The sequence below is a fragment of the Heterodontus francisci genome, chromosome 3, assembly GCF_036365525.1.
Source record: "Heterodontus francisci isolate sHetFra1 chromosome 3, sHetFra1.hap1, whole genome shotgun sequence".
Classification (NCBI taxonomy): domain Eukaryota; kingdom Metazoa; phylum Chordata; class Chondrichthyes; order Heterodontiformes; family Heterodontidae; genus Heterodontus; species Heterodontus francisci.
Window position 1 is genome coordinate 182,031,312 of NC_090373.1, and position 24,158 is coordinate 182,055,469.

Here is a 24,158-nt window from a genome sequence, read left to right on the forward strand (position 1 = left end):
GCAGTTTGGTATCAGGTATGAAGCCCGGAGGGAGCTGTTTGGTGCTGGGCGGGAGCGGTTTGGTATCAGGGAGTGATGATGGGCGGGAGCAGTTTGGTGCTGGACGGGAGCGGTTTGGTATCGGGGTGTGATGCCGGGCAGATGCAGTTTGGTGCCGGCCGGGTGTGGTTTGGTATCGGGGTGTGATGTCGGGTGGGAGCAGTTTGGTGCTGGGCGGGAGCGGTTTGGTATCGGGATGTGATGCCAGGCGGGAGCGGTTTGGTATCGGGATGTGATGCCGAGCGGGAGCAGTTTGGTGCCGGGCGGGAGCAGTTTGGTATCGGGATGTGATGCCGAGCGGGAGCAGTTTGGTGCCGGGCGGGAGCAGTTTGGTATCGGGGTGTGATGCCGGCCGGGAGCGGTTTGGTATCGGGGTGTGATGCAGGCCGGGAGCGGTTTGGTATCGGGGTGTGATGCCAGGTGGGTGCAGTTTGGTGCCGGGTGGGTGTGGTGTGGTATCGGGGTGTGATGTTTGGTGGGAGCAGTTTAGTGCTGGGCGGGAGCGGTTTGGTATCGGGGTGTGATGCCGGGCGGGAGCAGTTTGGTGCCGTGCGGGATCTGTTTAGTATCGGGGTGTAATGCCGGGCGGGAGCGGTTTGGTATCAGAGTGTGATTCCGGGCGGGAGCGGTTAGGTATCGGATTGTGATGCCGGGCGGGAGCAGTTTGGTATCGGGGTGTGATGCCAGGCGGGAGCGCTTTGGTGCCGGGCGGGATCTGTTTGGTATCGGGGTATGATGCCGGGCGGGAGCAGTTTGGAATCGGGGTGTGATGCCCGGAAGGAGCAGTTTGGTGCCGGGCGGGGGTGGTTTGGTATCGGGGTGTGATGCCGTGCGGGAGCGGGTTGGTATTGGGCTGTGATGCCGGGCGGTATCAGTTTGGTCCCGGGCGGGAGAAGTTTGGTATTGGTGTGTGATGCCGGGCGGGTGCAGTTTGGTCCCGGGCGGGAGAAGTTTGGTATCGGGGTGTGATGCCGGGCGGGAGCAGTTTGGTATCGGGGTGTGATGCCGGCCGGGAGCGGTTTGGTATCGGGGTTTGATGCCGGGCAGATGCAGTTTGGTGCCGGCCGGGTGTGGTTTGGTATCGGGGTGTGATGTCGGGTGGGAGCAGTTTGGTGCTGGGCGGGAGCGGTTTGGTATCGGGGTGTGATGCCGGGCAGATGCAGTTTGGTGCCGGCCGGGTGTGGTTTGGTATCGGGGTGTGATGTCGGGTGGGAGCAGTTTGGTGCTGGGCGGGAGCGGTTTGGTATCGGGATGTGATGCCAGGCGGGAGCGGTTTGGTATCGGGATGTGATGCCGAGCGGGAGCAGTTTGGTGCCGGGCGGGAGCAGTTTGGTATCGGGGTGTGATGCCGGCCGGGAGCGGTTTGGTATCGGGGTGTGATGCCGGCCGGGAGCGGTTTGGTATCGGGGTGTGATGCCAGGTGGGTGCAGTTTGGTGCCGGTCGGGTGTGGTTTGGTATCGGGGTGTGATGTTTGGTGGGAGCAGTTTAGTGCTGGGCGGGAGCGGTTTGGTATCAGGGCGTGATGCCGGGCGGGAGCAGTTTGGTGCCTGGTGGGTGCGGCTTGGTATCGGGGTGTGATGCTGAGCGGGAGCAGTTTGGTGCTGGGCGGGAGCAGTTTGGTATCAGGTGTGAAGCCCGGACGGAGCAGTTTGGTGCTGGGCGGAAGCGGTTTCGTATCAGGGGGTGATGGCAGGCGGGAGCCATTTGCTATCAGGGTGTGATGCCGGGCGGGAGCAGTTTGGTGCTGGGTAGGAGCTGTTTGGTATCGGGGTGTGATGCCGGGCGGGAGCAGTTTGGTGCCGTGCGGGATCTGTTTAGTATCGGGGTGTAATGCCGGGCGGGAGCGGTTTGGTATCAGAGTGTGATTCCGGGCGGGAGCGGTTAGGTATCGGAGTGTGATGCCGGGCGGGAGCAGTTTGGTATCGGGGTGTGATGCCAGGCGGGAGCGCTTTGGTGCCGGGCGGGATCTGTTTGGTATCGGGGTATGATGCCGGGCGGGAGCAGTTTGGAATCGGGGTGTGATGCCCGGAAGGAGCAGTTTGGTGCCGGGCGGGGGTGGTTTGGTATCGGGGTGTGATGCCGTGCGGGAGCGGGTTGGTATTGGGCTGTGATGCCGGGCGGTATCAGTTTGGTCCCGGGCGGGAGAAGTTTGGTATTGGTGTGTGATGCCGGGCGGGTGCAGTTTGGTCCCGGGCGGGAGAAGTTTGGTATCGGGGTGTGATGCCGGGCGGGAGCAGTTTGGTATCGGGGTGTGATGCTGGCCGGGAGCGGTTTGGTATCGGGGTTTGATGCCGGGCAGATGCAGTTTGGTGCCGGCCGGGTGTGGTTTGGTATCGGGGTGTGATGCCGGGCGGGAGCAGTTTGGTGCTGGGTAGGAACTGTTTGGTATCGGGGTGTAATGCCGGGCGGGAGCGGTTTGGTATCAGAGTGTGATTCCGGGCGGGAGCGGTTAGGTATCGGAGTGTGATGCCGGGCGGGAGCAGTTTGGTATCGGGGTGTGATGCCAGGCGGGAGCGCTTTGGTGCCGGGCGGGATCTGTTTGGTATCGGGGTATGATGCCGGGCGGGAGCAGTTTGGAATCGGGGTGTGATGCCCGGAAGGAGCAGTTTGGTGCCGGGCGGGGGTGGTTTGGTATCGGGGTCTGATGCCGTGCGGGAGCGGGTTGGTATTGGGCTGTGATGCCGGGCGGTATTAGTTTGGTCCCGGGCGGGAGAAGTTTGGTATCGGGGTGTGATGCCGGGCGGGAGCAGTTTGGTATCGGGGTGTGTTGCCGGCCGGGAACGATTTGGTATAGGGGTGTGATGCCGGGCGGGACCAGTTTGGTGCCGGGCGTGAGCAGTTTGTTTTCGGGGTGTGATGCTGGGCAGGAGCGGTTTGGTATCAGGGTGTGTTGCCAAGCGGGAGCAGTTTGGTGCCGGGCGGGAGCAGTTTGGTATCGGGGTGTGATGCCGGGAGGGAGCGGTTTGGTATTGGGGTGTGATGCCGGGTGGGAGCAGTTTGGTACTGGGCGGGAGCAGTTTGGTATCAGGTATGAAGCCCGGAGGGAGCTGTTTGGTGCTGGGCGGGAGCGGTTTGGTATCAGGGAGTGATGCCGGGCGGGAGCAGTTTGGTGCTGGACGGGAGCGGTTTGGTATCGGGGTGTGATGCCGGGCAGATGCAGTTTGGTGCCGGCCGGGTGTGGTTTGGTATCGGGGTGTGATGTCGGGTGGGAGCAGTTTGGTGCTGGGCGGGAGCGGTTTGGTATCGGGATGTGATGCCAGGCGGGAGCGGTTTGGTATCGGGATGTGATGCCAAGCGGGAGCAGTTTGGTGCCGGGCGGGAGCAGTTTGGTATCGGGGTGTGATGCCGGCCGGGAGCGGTTTGGTATCGGGGTGTGATGCCGGCCGGGAGCGGTTTGGTATCGGGGTGTGATGCCAGGTGGGTGCAGTTTGGTGCCGGTCGGGTGTGGTGTGGTATCGGGGTGTGATGTTTGGTGGGAGCAGTTTAGTGCTGGGCGGGAGCGGTTTGGTATCAGGGCGTGATGCCGGGCGGGAGCAGTTTGGTGCCTGGTGGGTGCGGCTTGGTATCGGGGTGTGATGCTGAGCGGGAGCAGTTTGGTGCTGGGCGGGAGCAGTTTGGTATCAGGTGTGAAGCCCGGACGGAGCAGTTTGGTGCTGGGCGGAAGCGGTTTTGTATCAGGGGGTGATGGCAGGCGGGAGCCATTTGCTATCAGGGTGTGATGCCGGGCGGGAGCAGTTTGGTGCTGGGTAGGAGCTGTTTGGTATCGGGGTGTGATGCCGGGCGGGAGCAGTTTGGTGCCGTGCGGGATCTGTTTAGTATCGGGGTGTAATGCCGGGCGGGAGCGGTTTGGTATCAGAGTGTGATTCCGGGCGGGAGCGGTTAGGTATCGGAGTGTGATGCCGGGCGGGAGCAGTTTGGTATCGGGGTGTGATGCCAGGCGGGAGCGCTTTGGTGCCGGGCGGGATCTGTTTGGTATCGGGGTATGATGCCGGGCGGGAGCAGTTTGGAATCGGGGTGTGATGCCCGGAAGGAGCAGTTTGGTGCCGGGCGGGGGTGGTTTGGTATCGGGGTGTGATGCCGTGCGGGAGCGGGTAGGTATTGGGCTGTGATGCCGGGCGGTATCAGTTTGGTCCCGGGCGGGAGAAGTTTGGTATCGGAGTGTGATGCCGGGCGGGAGCAGTTTGGTATCGGGGTGTGATGCCGGCCGGGAGCGGTTTGGTATCGGGGTTTGATGCCGGGCAGATGCAGTTTGGTGCCGGCCGGGTGTGGTTTGGTATCGGGGTGTGATGTCGGGTGGGAGCAGTTTGGTGCTGGGCGGGAGCGGTTTGGTATCGGGATGTGATGCCAGGCGGGAGCGGTTTGGTATCGGGATGTGATGCCGAGCGGGAGCAGTTTGGTGCCGGGCGGGAGCAGTTTGGTATCGGGGTGTGATGCCGGCCGGGAGCGGTTTGGTATCGGGGTGTGATGCCGGCCGGGAGCGGTTTGGTATCGGGGTGTGATGCCAGGTGGGTGCAGTTTGGTGCCGGTCGGGTGTGGTTTGGTATCGGGGTGTGATGTTTGGTGGGAGCAGTTTAGTGCTGGGCGGGAGCGGTTTGGTATCAGGGCGTGATGCCGGGCGGGAGCAGTTTGGTGCCTGGTGGGTGCGGCTTGGTATCGGGGTGTGATGCTGAGCGGGAGCAGTTTGGTGCTGGGCGGGAGCAGTTTGGTATCAGGTGTGAAGCCCGGACGGAGCAGTTTGGTGCTGGGCGGGAGCGGTTTGGTATCAGGGAGTGCTGCCGGGCGGGAGCAGTTTGGTGCTGGGCGGGAGCGGTTTGGTATCGGGGTGTGATGCCGGGCGGGACCAGTTTGGTGCCGGGCGTGAGCAGTTTGTTTTCGGGTTGTGATGCTGGGCAGGAGCGGTTTGGTATCAGGGTGTGTTGCCAGGCGGGAGCAGTTTGGTGCCGGGCGGGGGTGGTTTGGTATCGGGGTGTGATGCCGTGCGGGAGCGGGTTGGTATTGGGCTGTGATGCCGGGCGGTATCAGTTTGGTCCCGGGCGGGAGAAGTTTGGTATCGGGGTGTGATGCCGGGCGGGAGCAGTTTGGTATCGGGGTGTGATGCCGGCCGGGAGCGGTTTGGTATCGGGGTTTGATGCCGGGCAGATGCAGTTTGGTGCCGGCCGGGTGTGGTTTGGTATCGGGGTGTGATGTCGGGTGGGAGCAGTTTGGTGCTGGGCGGGAGCGGTTTGGTATCGGGGTGTGATGCCGGGCAGATGCAGTTTGGTGCCGGCCGGGTGTGGTTTGGTATCGGGGTGTGATGTCGGGTGGGAGCAGTTTGGTGCTGGGCGGGAGCGGTTTGGTATCGGGATGTGATGCCAGGCGGGAGCGGTTTGGTATCGGGATGTGATGCCGAGCGGGAGCAGTTTGGTGCCGGGCGGGAGCAGTTTGGTATCGGGGTGTGATGCCGGCCGGGAGCGGTTTGGTATCGGGGTGTGATGCCGGCCGGGAGCGGTTTGGTATCGGGGTGTGATGCCAGGTGGGTGCAGTTTGGTGCCGGTCGGGTGTGGTTTGGTATCGGGGTGTGATGTTTGGTGGGAGCAGTTTAGTGCTGGGCGGGAGCGGTTTGGTATCAGGGCGTGATGCCGGGCGGGAGCAGTTTGGTGCCTGGTGGGTGCGGCTTGGTATCGGGGTGTGATGCGGGCGGGAGCAGTTTGGTGCCGTGCGGGATCTGTTTAGTATCGGGGTGCAATGCCGGGTGGGAGCGGTTTGGTATCAGAGTGTGATTCCGGGCGGGAGCGGTTTGGTATCGGAGTGTGATGCCGGGCGGGAGCAGTTTGGTATCGGGGTGTGATGCCAGGCAGGAGCGGTTTGGTGCCGGGCGGGATCTGTTTGGTATCGGGGTATGATGCCGGGCGGGAGCAGTTTGGAATCGGGGTGTGATGCCCGGAAGGAGCAGTTTGGTGCCGGGCGGGGGTGGTTTGGTATCGGGGTGTGATGCCGTGCGGGAGCGGGTTGGTATTGGGCTGTGATGCCGGGCGGGTGCAGTTTGGTTCGGGCGGGTGAAGTTTGGTATCGGGGTGTGATGCCGGGCGGGAGCAGTTTGGTATCGGGGTGTGATGCCGGCCGGGAGCGGTTTGGTATCGGGGTTTGATGCCGGGCAGATGCAGTTTGGTGCCGGCCGGGTGTGGTTTGGTATCGGGGTGTGATGTCGGGTGGGAGCAGTTTGGTGCTGGGCGGGAGCGGTTTGGTATCGGGGTGTGATGCCAGGCGGGAGCGGTTTGGTATCGGGATGTGATGCCGAGCGGGAGCAGTTTGGTGCCGGGCGGGAGCAGTTTGGTATCAGGTGTGAAGCCCGGAGGGAGCTGTTTGGTGCTGGGCGGGAGCGGTTTGGTATCAGGGAGTGATGCCGGGCGGGAGCAGTTTGGTGCTGGGCGGGAGGGGTTTGGTATCGGGGTGTGATGCCAGGCGGGACCTGTTTGGTGCCGGGCGTGAGCAGTTTGTTTTCGGGGTGTGATGCTGGACAGGAGCGGTTTGGTATCGGGGTGTAATGCCGGGCGGGAGCGGTTTGGTATCAGGTGTGAAGCCCGGTGGGAGCTGTTTGGTTCTGGGCGGGAGCGGTTTGGTATCAGGGAGTGATGCCGGGCGGGAGCAGTTTGGTGCTGGGCGGGAGCGGTTTGGTATCGGGGTGTGATGCCGGGCGGGACCAGTTTGGTGCCGGGCGTGAGCAGTTTGTTTTCGGGGTGTGATGCTGGGCAGGAGCGGTTTGGTATCAGGGTGTGTTGCCAGGCGGGAGCAGTTTGGTGCCGGGCGGGAGCAGTTTGGTATCGGGGTGTGATGCCGGGAGGGAGCGGTTTGGTATCGGGGTGTGATGCCGGGTGGGAGCAGTTTGGTACTGGGCGGGAGCAGTTTGGTATCAGGTATGAAGCCCGGAGGGAGCTGTTTGGTGCTGGGCGGGAGCGGTTTGGTATCAGGGAGTGATGCCGGGCGGGAGCATTTTGGTGCTGGACGGGAGCGGTTTGGTATCGGGGTGTGATGCCGGGCAGATGCAGTTTGGTGCCGGCCGGGTGTGGTTTGGTATCGGGGTGTGATGTCGGGTGGGAGCAGTTTGGTGCTGGGCGGGAGCGGTTTGGTATCGGGGTGTGATGCCAGGCGGGAGCGGTTTGGTATCGGGATGTGATGCCGAGCGGGAGCAGTTTGGTGCCGGGCGGGAGCAGTTTGGTATCGGGGTGTGATGCAGGCCGGGAGCGGTTTGGTATCGGGGTGTGATGCCGGCCGGGAGCGGTTTGGTATCGGGGTGTGATGCCAGGTGGGTGCAGTTTGGTGCCGGTCGGGTGTGGTTTGGTATCGGGGTGTGATGTTTGGTGGGAGCAGTTTAGTGCTGGGCGGGAGCGGTTTGGTATCAGGGCGTGATGCCGGGCGGGAGCAGTTTGGTGCCTGGTGGGTGCGGCTTGGTATCGGGGTGTGATGCTGAGCGGGAGCAGTTTGGTGCTGGGCGGGAGCAGTTTGGTATCAGGTGTGAAGCCCGGACGGAGCAGTTTGGTGCTGGGCGGAAGCGGTTTCGTATCAGGGGGTGATGGCGGGCGGGAGCCATTTGCTATCAGGGTGTGATGCCGGGCGGGAGCAGTTTGGTGCTGGGTAGGAGCTGTTTGGTATCGGGGTGTGATGCCGGGCGGGAGCAGTTTGGTGCCGTGCGGGATCTGTTTAGTATCGGGGTGTAATGCCGGGCGGGAGCGGTTTGGTATCAGAGTGTGATTCCGGGCGGGAGCGGTTAGGTATCGGAGTGTGATGCCGGGCGGGAGCAGTTTGGTATCGGGGTGTGATGCCAGGCGGGAGCGCTTTGGTGCCGGGCGGGATCTGTTTGGTATCGGGGTATGATGCCGGGCGGGAGCAGTTTGGAATCGGGGTGTGATGCCCGGAAGGAGCAGTTTGGTGCCGGGCGGGGGTGGTTTGGTATCGGGGTCTGATGCCGTGCGGGAGCGGGTTGGTATTGGGCTGTGATGCCGGGCGGTATTAGTTTGGTCCCGGGCGGGAGAAGTTTGGTATCGGGGTGTGATGCCGGGCGGGAGCAGTTTGGTATCGGGGTGTGATGCCGGCCGGGAGCGGTTTGGTATCGGGGTGTGATGCCGGCCGGGAGCGGTTTGGTATCGGGGTGTGATGCCAGGTGGGTGCAGTTTGGTGCCGGTCGGGTGTGGTTTGGTATCGGGGTGTGATGTTTGGTGGGAGCAGTTTAGTGCTGGGCGGGAGCGGTTTGGTATCAGGGCGTGATGCCGGGCGGGAGCAGTTTGGTGCCTGGTGGGTGCGGCTTGGTATCGGGGTGTGATGCGGGCGGGAGCAGTTTGGTGCCGTGCGGGATCTGTTTAGTATCGGGGTGCAATGCCGGGTGGGAGCGGTTTGGTATCAGAGTGTGATTCCGGGCGGGAGCGGTTTGGTATCGGAGTGTGATGCCGGGCGGGAGCAGTTTGGTATCGGGGTGTGATGCCAGGCGGGAGCGGTTTGGTGCCGGGCGGGATCTGTTTGGTATCGGGGTATGATGCCGGGCGGGAGCAGTTTGGAATCGGGGTGTGATGCCCGGAAGGAGCAGTTTGGTGCCGGGCGGGGGTGGTTTGGTATCGGGGTGTGATGCCGTGCGGGAGCGGGTTGGTATTGGGCTGTGATGCCGGGCGGGTGCAGTTTGGTTCGGGCGGGTGAAGTTTGGTATCGGGGTGTGATGCCGGGCGGGAGCAGTTTGGTATCGGGGTGTGATGCCGGCCGGGAGCGGTTTGGTATCGGGGTTTGATGCCGGGCAGATGCAGTTTGGTGCCGGCCGGGTGTGGTTTGGTATCGGGGTGTGATGTCGGGTGGGAGCAGTTTGGTGCTGGGCGGGAGCGGTTTGGTATCGGGGTGTGATGCCAGGCGGGAGCGGTTTGGTATCGGGATGTGATGCCGAGCGGGAGCAGTTTGGTGCCGGGCGGGAGCAGTTTGGTATCAGGTGTGAAGCCCAGAGGGAGCTGTTTGGTGCTGGGCGGGAGCGGTTTGGTATCAGGGAGTGATGCCGGGCGGGAGCAGTTTGGTGCTGGGCGGGAGGGGTTTGGTATCGGGGTGTGATGCCAGGCGGGACCTGTTTGGTGCCGGGCGTGAGCAGTTTGTTTTCGGGGTGTGATGCTGGACAGGAGCGGTTTGGTATCGGGGTGTAATGCCGGGCGGGAGCGGTTTGGTATCAGGTGTGAAGCCCGGTGGGAGCTGTTTGGTTCTGGGCGGGAGCGGTTTGGTATCAGGGAGTGATGCCGGGCGGGAGCAGTTTGGTGCTGGGCGGGAGCGGTTTGGTATCGGGGTGTGATGCCGGGCGGGACCAGTTTGGTGCCGGGCGTGAGCAGTTTGTTTTCGGGGTGTGATGCTGGGCAGGAGCGGTTTGGTATCAGGGTGTGTTGCCAGGCGGGAGCAGTTTGGTGCCGGGCGGGAGCAGTTTGGTATCGGGGTGTGATGCCGGGAGGGAGCGGTTTGGTATCGGGGTGTGATGCCGGGTGGGAGCAGTTTGGTACTGGGCGGGAGCAGTTTGGTATCAGGTATGAAGCCCGGAGGGAGCTGTTTGGTGCTGGGCGGGAGCGGTTTGGTATCAGGGAGTGATGCCGGGCGGGAGCATTTTGGTGCTGGACGGGAGCGGTTTGGTATCGGGGTGTGATGCCGGGCAGATGCAGTTTGGTGCCGGCCGGGTGTGGTTTGGTATCGGGGTGTGATGTCGGGTGGGAGCAGTTTGGTGCTGGGCGGGAGCGGTTTGGTATCGGGGTGTGATGCCAGGCGGGAGCGGTTTGGTATCGGGATGTGATGCCGAGCGGGAGCAGTTTGGTGCCGGGCGGGAGCAGTTTGGTATCGGGGTGTGATGCAGGCCGGGAGCGGTTTGGTATCGGGGTGTGATGCCGGCCGGGAGCGGTTTGGTATCGGGGTGTGATGCCAGGTGGGTGCAGTTTGGTGCCGGTCGGGTGTGGTTTGGTATCGGGGTGTGATGTTTGGTGGGAGCAGTTTAGTGCTGGGCGGGAGCGGTTTGGTATCAGGGCGTGATGCCGGGCGGGAGCAGTTTGGTGCCTGGTGGGTGCGGCTTGGTATCGGGGTGTGATGCTGAGCGGGAGCAGTTTGGTGCTGGGCGGGAGCAGTTTGGTATCAGGTGTGAAGCCCGGACGGAGCAGTTTGGTGCTGGGCGGAAGCGGTTTCGTATCAGGGGGTGATGGCGGGCGGGAGCCATTTGCTATCAGGGTGTGATGCCGGGCGGGAGCAGTTTGGTGCTGGGTAGGAGCTGTTTGGTATCGGGGTGTGATGCCGGGCGGGAGCAGTTTGGTGCCGTGCGGGATCTGTTTAGTATCGGGGTGTAATGCCGGGCGGGAGCGGTTTGGTATCAGAGTGTGATTCCGGGCGGGAGCGGTTAGGTATCGGAGTGTGATGCCGGGCGGGAGCAGTTTGGTATCGGGGTGTGATGCCAGGCGGGAGCGCTTTGGTGCCGGGCGGGATCTGTTTGGTATCGGGGTATGATGCCGGGCGGGAGCAGTTTGGAATCGGGGTGTGATGCCCGGAAGGAGCAGTTTGGTGCCGGGCGGGGGTGGTTTGGTATCGGGGTCTGATGCCGTGCGGGAGCGGGTTGGTATTGGGCTGTGATGCCGGGCGGTATTAGTTTGGTCCCGGGCGGGAGAAGTTTGGTATCGGGGTGTGATGCCGGGCGGGAGCAGTTTGGTATCGGGGTGTGATGCCGGCCGGGAACGATTTGGTATAGGGGTGTGATGCCGGGCGGGACCAGTTTGGTGCCGGGCGTGAGCAGTTTGTTTTCGGGGTGTGATGCTGGGCAGGAGCGGTTTGGTATCAGGGTGTGTTGCCAGGCGGGAGCAGTTTGGTGCCGGGCGGGAGCAGTTTGGTATCGGGGTGTGATGCCGGGAGGGAGCGGTTTGGTATTGGGGTGTGATGCCGGGTGGGAGCAGTTTGGTACTGGGCGGGAGCAGTTTGGTATCAGGTATGAAGCCCGGAGGGAGCTGTTTGGTGCTGGGCGGGAGCGGTTTGGTATCAGGGAGTGATGCCGGGCGGGAGCAGTTTGGTGCTGGACGGGAGCGGTTTGGTATCGGGGTGTGATGCCGGGCAGATGCAGTTTGGTGCCGGCCGGGTGTGGTTTGGTATCGGGGTGTGATGTCGGGTGGGAGCAGTTTGGTGCTGGGCGGGAGCGGTTTGGTATCGGGATGTGATGCCAGGCGGGAGCGGTTTGGTATCGGGATGTGATGCCGAGCGGGAGCAGTTTGGTGCCGGGCGGGAGCAGTTTGGTATCGGGGTGTGATGCCGGCCGGGAGCGGTTTGGTATCGGGGTGTGATGCCGGCCGGGAGCGGTTTGGTATCGGGGTGTGATGCCAGGTGGGTGCAGTTTGGTGCCGGTCGGGTGTGGTGTGGTATCGGGGTGTGATGTTTGGTGGGAGCAGTTTAGTGCTGGGCGGGAGCGGTTTGGTATCAGGGCGTGATGCCGGGCGGGAGCAGTTTGGTGCCTGGTGGGTGCGGCTTGGTATCGGGGTGTGATGCTGAGCGGGAGCAGTTTGGTGCTGGGCGGGAGCAGTTTGGTATCAGGTGTGAAGCCCGGACGGAGCAGTTTGGTGCTGGGCGGAAGCGGTTTCGTATCAGGGGGTGATGGCAGGCGGGAGCCATTTGCTATCAGGGTGTGATGCCGGGCGGGAGCAGTTTGGTGCTGGGTAGGAGCTGTTTGGTATCGGGGTGTGATGCCGGGCGGGAGCAGTTTGGTGCCGTGCGGGATCTGTTTAGTATCGGGGTGTAATGCCGGGCGGGAGCGGTTTGGTATCAGAGTGTGATTCCGGGCGGGAGCGGTTAGGTATCGGAGTGTGATGCCGGGCGGGAGCAGTTTGGTATCGGGGTGTGATGCCAGGCGGGAGCGCTTTGGTGCCGGGCGGGATCTGTTTGGTATCGGGGTATGATGCCGGGCGGGAGCAGTTTGGTATCAGGTGTGAAGCCCGGAGGGAGCTGTTTGGTGCTGGGCGGGAGCGGTTTGGTATCAGGGAGTGATGCCGGGCGGGAGCAGTTTGGTGCTGGGCGGGAGCGGTTTGGTATCGGGGTGTGATGCCGGGCGGGACCTGTTTGGTGCCGGGCGTGAGCAGTTTGTTTTCGGGGTGTGATGCTGGACAGGAGCGGTTTGGTATCGGGGTGTAATGCCGGGCGGGAGCGGTTTGGTATCAGGTGTGAAGCCCGGAGGGAGCTGTTTGGTTCTGGGCGGGAGCGGTTTGGTATCAGGGAGTGATGCCGGGCGGGAGCAGTTTGGTGCTGGGCGGGAGCGGTTTGGTATCGGGGTGTGATGCCGGGCGGGACCAGTTTGGTGCCGGGCGTGAGCAGTTTGTTTTCGGGGTGTGATGCTGGGCAGGAGCGGTTTGGTATCAGGGTGTGTTGCCAGGCGGGAGCAGTTTGGTGCCGGGCGGGAGCAGTTTGGTATCGGGGTGTGATGCCGGGAGGGAGCGGTTTGGTATCGGGGTGTGATGCCGGGTGGGAGCAGTTTGGTACTGGGCGGGAGCAGTTTGGTATCAGGTATGAAGCCCGGAGGGAGCTGTTTGGTGCTGGGCGGGAGCGGTTTGGTATCAGGGAGTGATGCCGGGCGGGAGCATTTTTGTGCTGGACGGGAGCGGTTTGGTATCGGGGTGTGATGCCGGGCAGATGCAGTTTGGTGCCGGCCGGGTGTGGTTTGGTATCGGGGTGTGATGTCGGGTGGGAGCAGTTTGGTGCTGGGCGGGAGCGGTTTGGTATCGGGGTGTGATGCCAGGCGGGAGCGGTTTGGTATCGGGATGTGATGCCGAGCGGGAGCAGTTTGGTGCCGGGCGGGAGCAGTTTGGTATCGGGGTGTGATGCCGGCCGGGAGCGGTTTGGTATCGGGGTGTGATGCCGGCCGGGAGCGGTTTGGTATCGGGGTGTGATGCCAGGTGGGTGCAGTTTGGTGCCGGTCGGGTGTGGTTTGGTATCGGGGTGTGATGTTTGGTGGGAGCAGTTTAGTGCTGGGCGGGAGCGGTTTGGTATCAGGGCGTGATGCCGGGCGGGAGCAGTTTGGTGCCTGGTGGGTGCGGCTTGGTATCGGGGTGTGATGCTGAGCGGGAGCAGTTTGGTGCTGGGCGGGAGCAGTTTGGTATCAGGTGTGAAGCCCGGACGGAGCAGTTTGGTGCTGGGCGGAAGCGGTTTCGTATCAGGGGGTGATGGCGGGCGGGAGCCATTTGCTATCAGGGTGTGATGCCGGGCGGGAGCAGTTTGGTGCTGGGTAGGAGCTGTTTGGTATCGGGGTGTAATGCCGGGCGGGAGCGGTTTGGTATCAGAGTGTGATTCCGGGCGGGAGCGGTTAGGTATCGGAGTGTGATGCCGGGCGGGAGCAGTTTGGTATCGGGGTGTGATGCCAGGCGGGAGCGCTTTGGTGCCGGGCGGGATCTGTTTGGTATCGGGGTATGATGCCGGGCGGGAGCAGTTTGGAATCGGGGTGTGATGCCCGGAAGGAGCAGTTTGGTGCCGGGCGGGGGTGGTTTGGTATCGGGGTCTGATGCCGTGCGGGAGCGGGTTGGTATTGGGCTGTGATGCCGGGCGGTATTAGTTTGGTCCCGGGCGGGAGAAGTTTGGTATCGGGGTGTGATGCCGGGCGGGAGCAGTTTGGTATCGGGGTGTGATGCCGGCCGGGAACGATTTGGTATAGGGGTGTGATGCCGGGCGGGACCAGTTTGGTGCCGGGCGTGAGCAGTTTGTTTTCGGGGTGTGATGCTGGGCAGGAGCGGTTTGGTATCAGGGTGTGTTGCCAGGCGGGAGCAGTTTGGTGCCGGGCGGGAGCAGTTTGGTATCGGGGTGTGATGCCGGGAGGGAGCGGTTTGGTATTGGGGTGTGATGCCGGGTGGGAGCAGTTTGGTACTGGGCGGGAGCAGTTTGGTATCAGGTATGAAGCCCGGAGGGAGCTGTTTGGTGCTGGGCGGGAGCGGTTTGGTATCAGGGAGTGATGCCGGGCGGGAGCAGTTTGGTGCTGGACGGGAGCGGTTTGGTATCGGGGTGTGATGCCGGGCAGATGCAGTTTGGTGCCGGCCGGGTGTGGTTTGGTATCGGGGTGTGATGTCGGGTGGGAGCAGTTTGGTGCTGGGCGGGAGCGGTTTGGTATCGGGATGTGATGCCAGGCGGGAGCGGTTTGGTATCGGGATGTGATGCCGAGCGGGAGCAGTTTGGTGCCGGGCGGGAGCAGTTTGGTATCGGGGTGTGATGCCGGCCGGGAGCGGTTTGGTATCGGGGTGTGATGCAGGCCGGGAGCGGTTTGGTATCGGGGTGTGATGCCAGGTGGGTGCAGTTTGGTGCCGGTCGGGTGTGGTGTGGTATCGGGGTGTGATGTTTGGTGGGAGCAGTTTAGTGCTGGGCGGGAGCGGTTTGGTATCAGGGCGTGATGCCGGGCGGGAGCAGTTTGGTGCCTGGTGGGTGCGGCTTGGTATCGGGGTGTGATGCTGAGCGGGAGCAGTTTGGTGCTGGGCGGGAGCAGTTTGGTATCAGGCGTGAAGCCCGGACGGAGCAGTTTGGTGCTGGGCAGAAGCGGTTTCGTATCAGGGGGTGATGGCAGGCGGGAGCCATTTGCTATCAGGGTGTGATGCCGGGCGGGAGCAGTTTGGTGCTGGGTAGGAGCTGTTTGGTATCGGGGTGTGATGCCGGGCGGGAGCAGTTTGGTGCCGTGCGGGATCTGTTTAGTATCGGGGTGTAATGCCGGGCGGGAGCGGTTTGGTATCAGAGTGTGATTCCGGGCGGGAGCGGTTAGGTATCGGAGTGTGATGCCGGGCGGGAGCAGTTTGGTATCGGGGTGTGATACCAGGCGGGAGCGCTTTGGTGCCGGGCGGGATCTGTTTGGTATCGGGGTATGATGCCGGGCGGGAGCAGTTTGGAATCGGGGTGTGATGCCCGGAAGGAGCAGTTTGGTGCCGGGCGGGGGTGGTTTGGTATCGGGGTGTGATGCCGTGCGGGAGCGGGTTGGTATTGGGCTGTGATGCCGGGCGGTATCAGTTTGGTCCCGGGCGGGAGAAGTTTGGTATTGGTGTGTGATGCCGGGCGGGTGCAGTTTGGTCCCGGGCGGGAGAAGTTTGGTATCGGGGTGTGATGCCGGGCGGGAGCAGTTTGGTATCGGGGTGTGATGCCGGCCGGGAGCGGTTTGGTATCGGGGTTTGATGCCGGGCAGATGCAGTTTGGTGCCGGCCGGGTGTGGTTTGGTATCGGGGTGTGATGTCGGGTGGGAGCAGTTTGGTGCTGGGCGGGAGCGGTTTGGTATCGGGGTGTGATGCCGGGCAGATGCAGTTTGGTGCCGGCCGGGTGTGGTTTGGTATCGGGGTTTGATGCCGGGCAGATGCAGTTTGGTGCCGGCCGGGTGTGGTTTGGTATCGGGGTGTGATGTCGGGTGGGAGCAGTTTGGTGCTGGGCGGGAGCGGTTTGGTATCGGGGTGTGATGCCAGGCGGGAGCGGTTTGGTATCGGGATGTGATGCCGAGCGGGAGCAGTTTGGTGCCGGGCGGGAGCAGTTTGGTATCAGGTGTGAAGCCCGGAGGGAGCTGTTTGGTGCTGGGCGGGAGCGGTTTGGTATCAGGGAGTGATGCCGGGCGTGAGCAGTTTGGTGCTGGGCGGGAGCGGTTTGGTATTGGGGTGTGATGCCGGGCATATGCAGTTTGGTGCCGGCCGGGTGTGGTTTGGTATCGGGGTGTGATGCCAGGCGGGAGCGGTTTGGTATCGGGATGTGATGCCGAGCGGGACCTGTTTGGTGCCGGGCGTGAGCAGTTTGTTTTCGGGGTGTGATGCTGGGCAGGAGCGGTTTGGTATCGGGGTGTAATGCCAGGCGGGAGCGGTTTGGTGCTGGGCGGGAGCGGTTTGGTATCTGGGTGTGATGCCGGGCAGATGCAGTTTGGTGCCGGCCAGGTGTGGCTTGGTATCGGGGTGTGATGCCGGGCAGATGCAGTTTGGTGCCGGCCGGGTGTGGTTTGGTATCGGGGTGTGATGTCGGGTGGGAGCAGTTTGGTGCTGGGCGGGAGCGGTTTGGTATCGGGGTGTGATGCCAGGCGGGAGCGGTTTGGTATCGGGATGTGATGCCGAGCGGGAGCAGTTTGGTGCCGGGCGGGAGCAGTTTGTTATCGGGGTGTGATGCCGGCCGGGAGCGGTTTGATATCGGGGTGTGATGCCAGCCGGGAGCGGTTTGGTATCAGGGTGTGATGCCAGGTGGGTGCAGTTTGGTGCCGGTCGGGTGTGGTTTGGTATCGGGGTGTGATGTTTGGTGGGAGCAGTTTAGTGCTGGGCGGGAGCGGTTTGGTATCAGGGCGTGATGCCGGGCGGGAGCAGTTTGGTGCCTGGTGGGTGCGGCTTGGTATCGGGGTGTGATGCCGAGCGGGAGCAGTTTGGTGCTGGGCGGGAGCAGTTTGGTATCAGGTGTGAAGCCCGGACGGAGCAGTTTGGTGCTGGGCGGAAGCGCTTTGGTATCAGGGGGTGATGCCAGGCGGCAGCCGTTTGCTATCAGGGTGTGATGCCGGTCGGGAGCAGTTTGGTGCTGGGTCGGAGCTGTTTGGTATCGGGGTGTGATGCCGGGCGGGAGCAGTTTGGTGCCGTGCGGGATCTGTTTAGTATCGGGGTGTAATGCCGGGCGGGAGCGGTTTGGTATCAGAGTGTGATTCCGGGCGGGAGCGGTTAGGTATCGGAGTGTGATGCCGGGCGGGAGCAGTTTGGTATCGGGGTGTGATGCCAGGCGGGTGCGGTTTGGTGCCGGGCGGGATCTGTTTGGTATCGGGGTATGATGCCGGGCGGGAGCAGTTTGGAATCGGGGTGTGATGCCCGGAAGGAGCAGTTTGGTGCCGGGCGGGGGTGGTTTGGTATCGGGGTGTGATGCCGTGCGGGAGCGGGTTGGTTTTGGGCTGTGATGCCGGACGGTATCAGTTTGGTCCCGGGCGGGAGAAGTTTGGTATTGGTGTGTGATGCCGGGCGGGTGCAGTTTGGTTCGAGTGGAGAAGTTTGGTATCGGGGTGTGATGCCGGACGGGAGCAGTTTGGTATCGGGGTGTGATGCCGGCCGGGAGCGGTTTGGTATCGGGGTTTGATGCCGGGCAGATGCAGTTTGGTGCCGGCCGGGTGTGGTTTGGTATCGGGGTGTGATGTCGGGTGGGAGCAGTTTGGTGCTGGGCGGGAGCGGTTTGGTATCGGGGTGTGATGCCAGGCGGGAGCGGTTTGGTATCGGGATGTGATGCCGAGCGGGAGCAGTTTGGTGCCGGGCGGGAGCAGTTTGGTATCAGGTGTGAAGCCCGGAGGGAGCTGTTTGGTGCTGGGCGGGAGCGGTTTGGTATCAGGGAGTGATGCCGGGCGGGAGCAGTTTGGTGCTGGGCGGGAGCGGTTTGGTATCGGGGTGTGATGCCGGGCGGGACCAGTTTGGTGCCGGGCGTGAGCAGTTTGTTTTCGGGGTGTGATGCTGGGCAGGAGCGGTTTGGTATCAGGGTGTGTTGCCAGGCGGGAGCAGTTTGGTGCCGGGTGGGAGCAGTTTGGTATCGGGGTGTGATGCCGGGAGGGAGCGGTTTGGTATCGGGGTGTGATGCCGGGTGGGAGCAGTTTGGTACTGGGCGGGAGCAGTTTGGTATCAGGTGTGAAGCCCGGAGGGAGCTGTTTGGTGCTGGGCGGGAGCGGTTTGGTTTCAGGGAGTGATGCCGGGCGGGAGCAGTTTGGTGCTGGGCGGGAGTGGTTTGGTATCAGGGTGTGATGCCGGGCGCGAGCAGTTTGGTGCCGGGCGGCAGCAGTTTGGTATCGGGGTGTGATGCCGGGCAGGAGCGGTTTGGTATCGGGTTGTAATGCCGGGCGGGAGCACTTTGGTGCCAGGCGGGTGCGGTTTGGTATCAGGTTGTGATGCCGGGTGGGAGCAGTTTGGTGCCGGGCTGGTGCGGTTTGGTATCCGGGTGTGATGCCGGGCTGGAGCAGTTTGGTGCTGGGCGGGAGCGGTTTGGTATCAGGGTGTGATGCCCGGAGGGAGCAGTTTGGTGCCGGGCGGGAGCATTTTGGCATCAGGATGTGATGCCGGGCGGGAGCAGTTTGGTATCAGGGTGTGATGCCGGGTGGGAGCAGTTTGATGTTGTGCGGGAGCGGTTTGGTAACGGGGTGTGATGCTGGGTGGCAGCAGTTTGGTGCAGTGCGGGAGTGGTTTGGTATCGGAGTGTGATGCCGGGCGGGAGCAGTTTGGTGACGGGCGTGAGCAGTTTGGTATCAGGGTGTGATGCCGGGCAGGAGCAGTTTGGTATCAGGGTGTGATGCCGTGCGGGAGCAGTTTGGTGCGGGGCGGGAGCGGATAGGAATCAGCGTGTGATGCCCGGAGGGAGCAGTTTGGTGCTGGGCAGGAGCGGTTTGGTATCAGGGTGTGATGCCCGGAGGGAGAAGTTTGGTGCTGGGCGGGAGCGGTTTGGTATCAGGGTGTGATGCCGGGCGGGAGCAGTTTGGTATCAGGGTGTGATGCCGGGCGGGAGCAGTTTGGTATCGGGGTGTGATGCCGGGTGGGAGCAGTTTGGTGCTGGGCGGGAGCGGTTTGGTATCAGGGTGTGATGCCTGCAGGGAGTTGTTTGGTGCCGGGTGGGAGCAGTTTGGCATCAGGGTGTGATGCCGGGCGGGATGCAGTTTGGTGCCATGCGGGAGCGGTTTGGTATTAGGGTGTGATGCCCGGAGGGAGCAGTTTGGTGCCATGCGAGAGCGGTTTGGTAGTAGGGTGTGATGCCCAGAGGGAGCAGTTTGGTTTCGGAGTGTGATGCCGGGCTGGAGCAGTTTGGTGCCGGGCAAGTGCGGTTTGGTATCGGGGTGTGATGCCGGGTGGGAGCAGTTTGATGTTGTGCGGGAGCGGTTTGGTAACGGGGTGTGATGCTGGGCGGCAGCAGTTTGGTGCTGTGCGGGAGTGGTTTGGTATCGGAGTGTGATGCCGGGCGGGAGCAGTTTGGTGACGGGCGTGAGCAGTTTGGTATCAGGGTGTGATGCCCGGAGGGAGCAGTTTGGTGCTGGGCGGGAGCGGTTTGGTATCAGGGAGTGATGCCGGGCGGGAGCAGTTTGGTGCTGGGCGGGAGCGGTTTGGTATCGGGGTGTGATGCCGGGCGGGACCAGTTTGGTGCCGGGCGTGAGCAGTTTTTTTTTCGGGGTGTGATGCTGGGCAGGAGCGGTTTGGTATCAGGGTGTGTTGCCAGGCGGGAGCAGTTTGGTGCCGGGCGGGAGCAGTTTGGTATCGGGGTGTGATGCCGGGAGGGAGCGGTTTGGTATCGGGGTGTGATGCCGGGTGGGAGCAGTTTGGTACTGGGCGGGAGCAGTTTGGTATCAGGTGTGAAGCCCGGAGGGAGCTGTTTGGTGCTGGGCGTGAGCGGTTTGGTTTCAGGGAGTGATGCCGGGCGGGAGCAGTTTGGTGCTGGGCGGGAGCGGTTTGGTATCAGGGTGTGATGCCGGGCGCGAGCAGTTTGGTGCCGGGCGGCAGCAGTTTGGTATCGGGGTGTGATGCCGGGCAGGAGCAGTTTGGTATCGGGTTGTAATGCCGGGCGGGAGCACTTTGGTGCCAGGCGGGTGCGGTTTGGTATCAGGTTGTGATGCCGGGTGGGAGCAGTTTGGTGCCGGGCTGGTGCGGTTTGGTATCCGGGTGTGATGCCGGGCTGGAGCAGTTTGGTGCTGGGCGGGAGCGGTTTGGTATCAGGGTGTGATGCCCGGAGGGAGCAGTTTGGTGCCGGGCGGGAGCATTTTGGCATCAGGATGTGATGCCGGGCGGGAGCAGTTTGGTATCAGGGTGTGATGCCGTGCGGGAGCAGTTTTGGTGCGGGGCGGGAGCGGATAGGAATCAGCGTGTGATGCCCGGAGGGAGCAGTTTGGTGCTGGGCTGGAGCGGTTTGGTATCAGGGTGTGATGCCCGGAGGGAGAAGTTTGGTGCTGGGCGGGAGCGGTTTGGTATCAGGGTGTGATGCCGGGCGGGAGCAGTTTGGTATCAGGGTGTGATGCCGGGCGGGAGCAGTTTGGTATCGGGGTGTGATGCCGGGTGGGAGCAGTTTGGTGCTGGGCGGGAGCGGTTTGGTATCAGGGTGTGATGCCGGGCGGGAGCAGTTTGGTGCCATGCGGGAGCGGTTTGGTATCCGGGTGTGATGCCGGGCTGGAGCAGTTTGGTGCTGGGCGGGAGCGGTTGGTATCAGGGTGTGATGCCCGGAGGGAGCAGTTTGGTGCCCGGGCGGGGAGCATTTTGGCATCAGGATGTGATGCCGGGCGGGAGCAGTTTGGTATCAGGGTGTGATGCCGGGTGGGAGCAGTTTGATGTTGTGCGGGAGCGGTTTGGTAACGGGGTGTGATGCCGGGTGGGAGCAGTTTGGTATCAGGGTGTGATGCCGGGGTGGGAGCAGTTTGGTATCAGGGTGTGATGCCGGGTGGGAGCAGTTTGATGTTGTGCGGGAGCGGTTTGGTAACGGGGTGTGATGCTGGGTGGCAGCAGTTTGGTGACGGGCGTGAGCAGTTTGGTATCAGGGTGTGATGCCGGGCAGGAGCAGTTTGGTATCAGGGTGTGATGCCGTGCGGGAGCAGTTTGGTGCGGGGCGGGAGTGGATAGGAATCAGCGTGTAATGCCCGGAGGGAGCAGTTTGGTGCTGGGCAGGAGCGGTTTGGTATCAGGGTGTGATGCCCGGAGGGAGAAGTTTGGTGCTGGGCGGGAGCGGTTTGGTATCAGGGTGTGATGCCGGGCGGGATCAGTTTGGTATCAGGGTGTGATGCCGGGCGGGAGCAGTTTGGTATCGGGGTGTGATGCCGTGCGGGAGCAGTTTGGTGCGGGGCGGGAGTGGATAGGAATCAGCGTGTAATGCCCGGAGGGAGCAGTTTGGTGCTGGGCAGGAGCGGTTTGGTATCAGGGTGTGATGCCCGGAGGGAGAAGTTTGGTGCTGGGCGGGAGCGGTTTGGTATCAGGGTGTGATGCCCGGAGGGAGAAGTTTGGTGCTGGGCGGGAGCGGTTTGGTATCAGGGTGTGATGCCGGGCGGGATCAGTTTGGTATCAGGGTGTGATGCCGGGCGGGAGCAGTTTGGTATCGGGGTGTGATGCCGGGTGGGAGCAGTTTGGTGCTGGGCGGGAGCGGTTTGGTATCAGGGTGTGATGCCTGCAGGGAGTTGTTTGGTGCCGGGTGGGAGCAGTTTGCATCAGGGTGTGATGCCGGGCGGGAGCAGTTTGGTGCCATGCGGGAGCGGTTTGGTATTAGGGTGTGATGCCCGGAGGGAGCAGTTTGGTGCCATGCGAGAGCGGTTTGGTAGTAGGGTGTGATGCCCAGAGGGAGCAGTTTGGTTTCGGAGTGTGATGCCGGGCTGGAGCAGTTTGGTGCCGGGCAAGTGCGGTTTGGTATCGGGGTGTGATGCCGGGTGGGAGCAGTTTGATGTTGTGCGGGAGCGGTTTGGTAACGGGGTGTGATGCTGGGCGGCAGCAGTTTGGTGCTGTGCGGGAGTGGTTTTGGTATCGGAGTGTGATGCCGGGCGGGAGCAGTTTGGTGACGGGCGTGAGCAGTTTGGTATCAGGGTGTGATGCCCGGAGGGAGCAGTTTGGTGCTGGGCGGGAGCGGTTGGTATCAGGGAGTGATGCCGGGCGGGAGCAGTTTGGTGCTGGGGGGGAGCGGTTTGGTATCGGGGTGTGATGCCGGGCGGGACCAGTTTGGTGCCGGGCGTGAGCAGTTTGTTTTTCGGGGTGTGATGCTGGGCAGGAGCGGTTTGGTATCAGGGTGTGTTGCCAGGCGGGAGCAATTTGGTGCCGGGCGGCAGCAGTTTGGTATCGGGGTGTGATGCCGGGAGGGAGCGGTTTGGTATCGGGGTGTGATGCCGGGTGGGAGCAGTTTGGTACTGGGCGGGAGCAGTTTGGTATCAGGTGTGAAGCCCGAAGGGAGCTGTTTGGTGCTGGGCGGGAGCGGTTTGGTTTCAGGGAGTGATGCCGGGCGGGAGCAGTCGGTGCTGGGCGGGAGCGGTTTGGTATCAGGGTGTGATGCCGGGCGGGAGCACTTTGGTGCCAGGCGGGTGCGGTTTGGTATCAGGTTGTGATGCGGGTGGGAGCAGTTTGGTGCCGGGCTGGTGCGGTTTGGTATCCGGGTGTGATGCCGGGCTGGAGCAGTTTGGTGCTGGGTGGGAGCGGTTTGGTATCAGGGTGTGATGCCCAGAGGGAGCAGTTTGGTGCCGGGCGGGAGCATTTTGGCATCAGGATGGTGATGCCGGGCGGGAGCAGTTTGGTATCAGGGTGTGATGCCGTGCGGGAGCAGTTTGGTGCGGGGCGGGAGCGGATAGGAATCAGCGTGTGATGCCCGGAGGGAGCAGTTTGGTGCTGGGCAGGAGCGGTTTGGTATCAGGGTGTGATGCCCGGAGGGAGAAGTTTGGTGCTGGGCGGGAGCGGTTTGGTATCAGGGTGTGATGCGGGCGGGAGCAGTTTGGTATCAGGGTGTGATGCCGGGCGGGAGCAGTTTGGTATCGGGGTGTGATGCCGGGTGGGAGCAGTTTGGTGCTGGGCGGGAGCGGTTTGGTATCAGGGTGTGATGCCTGCAGGGAGTTGTTTGGTGCCGGGTGGGAGCAGTTTGGCATCAGGGTGTGATGCCGGGCGGGAGCAGTTTGGTGCCATGCGGGAGCGGTTTGGTATTAGGGTGTGATGCCCGGAGGGAGCAGTTTGGTGCCATGCGAGAGCGGTTTGGTAGTAGGGTGTGATGCCCAGAGGGAGCAGTTTGGTTTCGGAGTGTGATGCCGGGCTGGAGCAGTTTGGTGCCGGGCAAGTGCGGTTTGGTATCGGGGTGTGATGCCGGGTGGGAGCAGTTTGATGTTGTGCGGGAGTGGTTTGGTATCGGAGTGTGATGCCGGGCGGGAGCAGTTTGGTGACGGGCGTGAGCAGTTTGGTATCAGGGTGTGATGCCCGGAGGGAGCAGTTTGGTGCTGGGCGGGAGCGGTTTTCTATCGGAGTGTGATGCCGGGCGGGGAGCAGTTTGTTGTCAGGGTTTGGTCCCGGGTGGGAGCGTTTTGGTGTCGTGGTTTGGTGTTGGGCTGCGGTGCCTGGTGGGTGAGGTTTGGTGCCGGGCTGCAGTGTCTGGTGGGAACGGTTCGGTGTCAGCGTACGGTGTTCCGGGTGGGAGTGGTTTGCTGCTGGGGTGCAGCGTTGGGGGGCGGGGTTGGGGTGCAGTGTTGGGGTGCAGTGTTGGGGTGCGGGGTTGGGGTGCAGGGTTGGGGTGCGGAGTTGGGGGGCGGGGTTGGGGTGCAGGGTTGGGGAGTGGGGTTGGGGTGAGGGGTTGGGGTGAGGGGTTGTGGGGCGAGGTTGGGGTGAGGGGGTGGGTTGAGGGGTTGGGGTGCGGGGTTGGGGGGGCGGGGTTGGGGTGAGGGGTTGGGGTGCGGAGTTGGGGGGCGGGGTTGGGGGTGCGGAGTTGGGGGGCGGGGTTGGGATGCGGGGTTGGGGTGAGGGGTTGGGGTGAGGGGTTGGGGTGCGGAGTTGTGGGGCGGGGTTGGGGTGCGGGGTGGTGTGAGGGGTTGGGGGGCGGGGTTGGGGGGCGGGGTTGGGGTGCGGGGTTGGGGTGAGGGGTTGGGGTGCGGAGTTGGGGGGGCGGGGTTGGGGGGCGGGGTTGGGGTGAGGGGTTGGGGTGAGGGGTTGGGGTGCGGAGTTGTGGGGCGGGGTTGGGGTGAGGGGTTGGGGTGTGGGGTTGGGGTGAGGGGTTGGGGTGAGGGGTTGGGGTGCGGGGTTGGGGTGCGGGGTTGGGGAGCGGGGCTGGGGTGAGGGGTTGGGGTGCGGGGTTGGGGGTGCTGGGCTGGGGTGAGGGGCTGGGGTGAGGGGTTGGGGTGCGGGGTTGGTGGTGCGGGGCTGGAGTGAGGGGGTTGGGGTGCGGGTTTGAGGTGAGGGGTTGGGGTGCGGGTTGGGGTGAGGGTTGGGGTGAGGGGTTGGGGGGCGGGTTTGGGGTGCGGGGTTGGGGGTGAGGGGTTGGGGGGGCGGGGTTGGGGGTGCGAGGTTGAGGTGCGGGGTTGGGGTGAGGGGTTGGGGTGCGGAGTTGGGGGCGGGGTTGGGGTGAGGGGTTGGGGGGGGCGTGGTTGGGGGGGCGTGGTTGGGGGGGCGGGGTTGATGGGGTGAGGGGTTGGGGTGCGGGGTTGGGGTGAGGGGTTGGGGTGCGGAGTTGGGGGGCGGGGTTGGGGTGCGGGGTT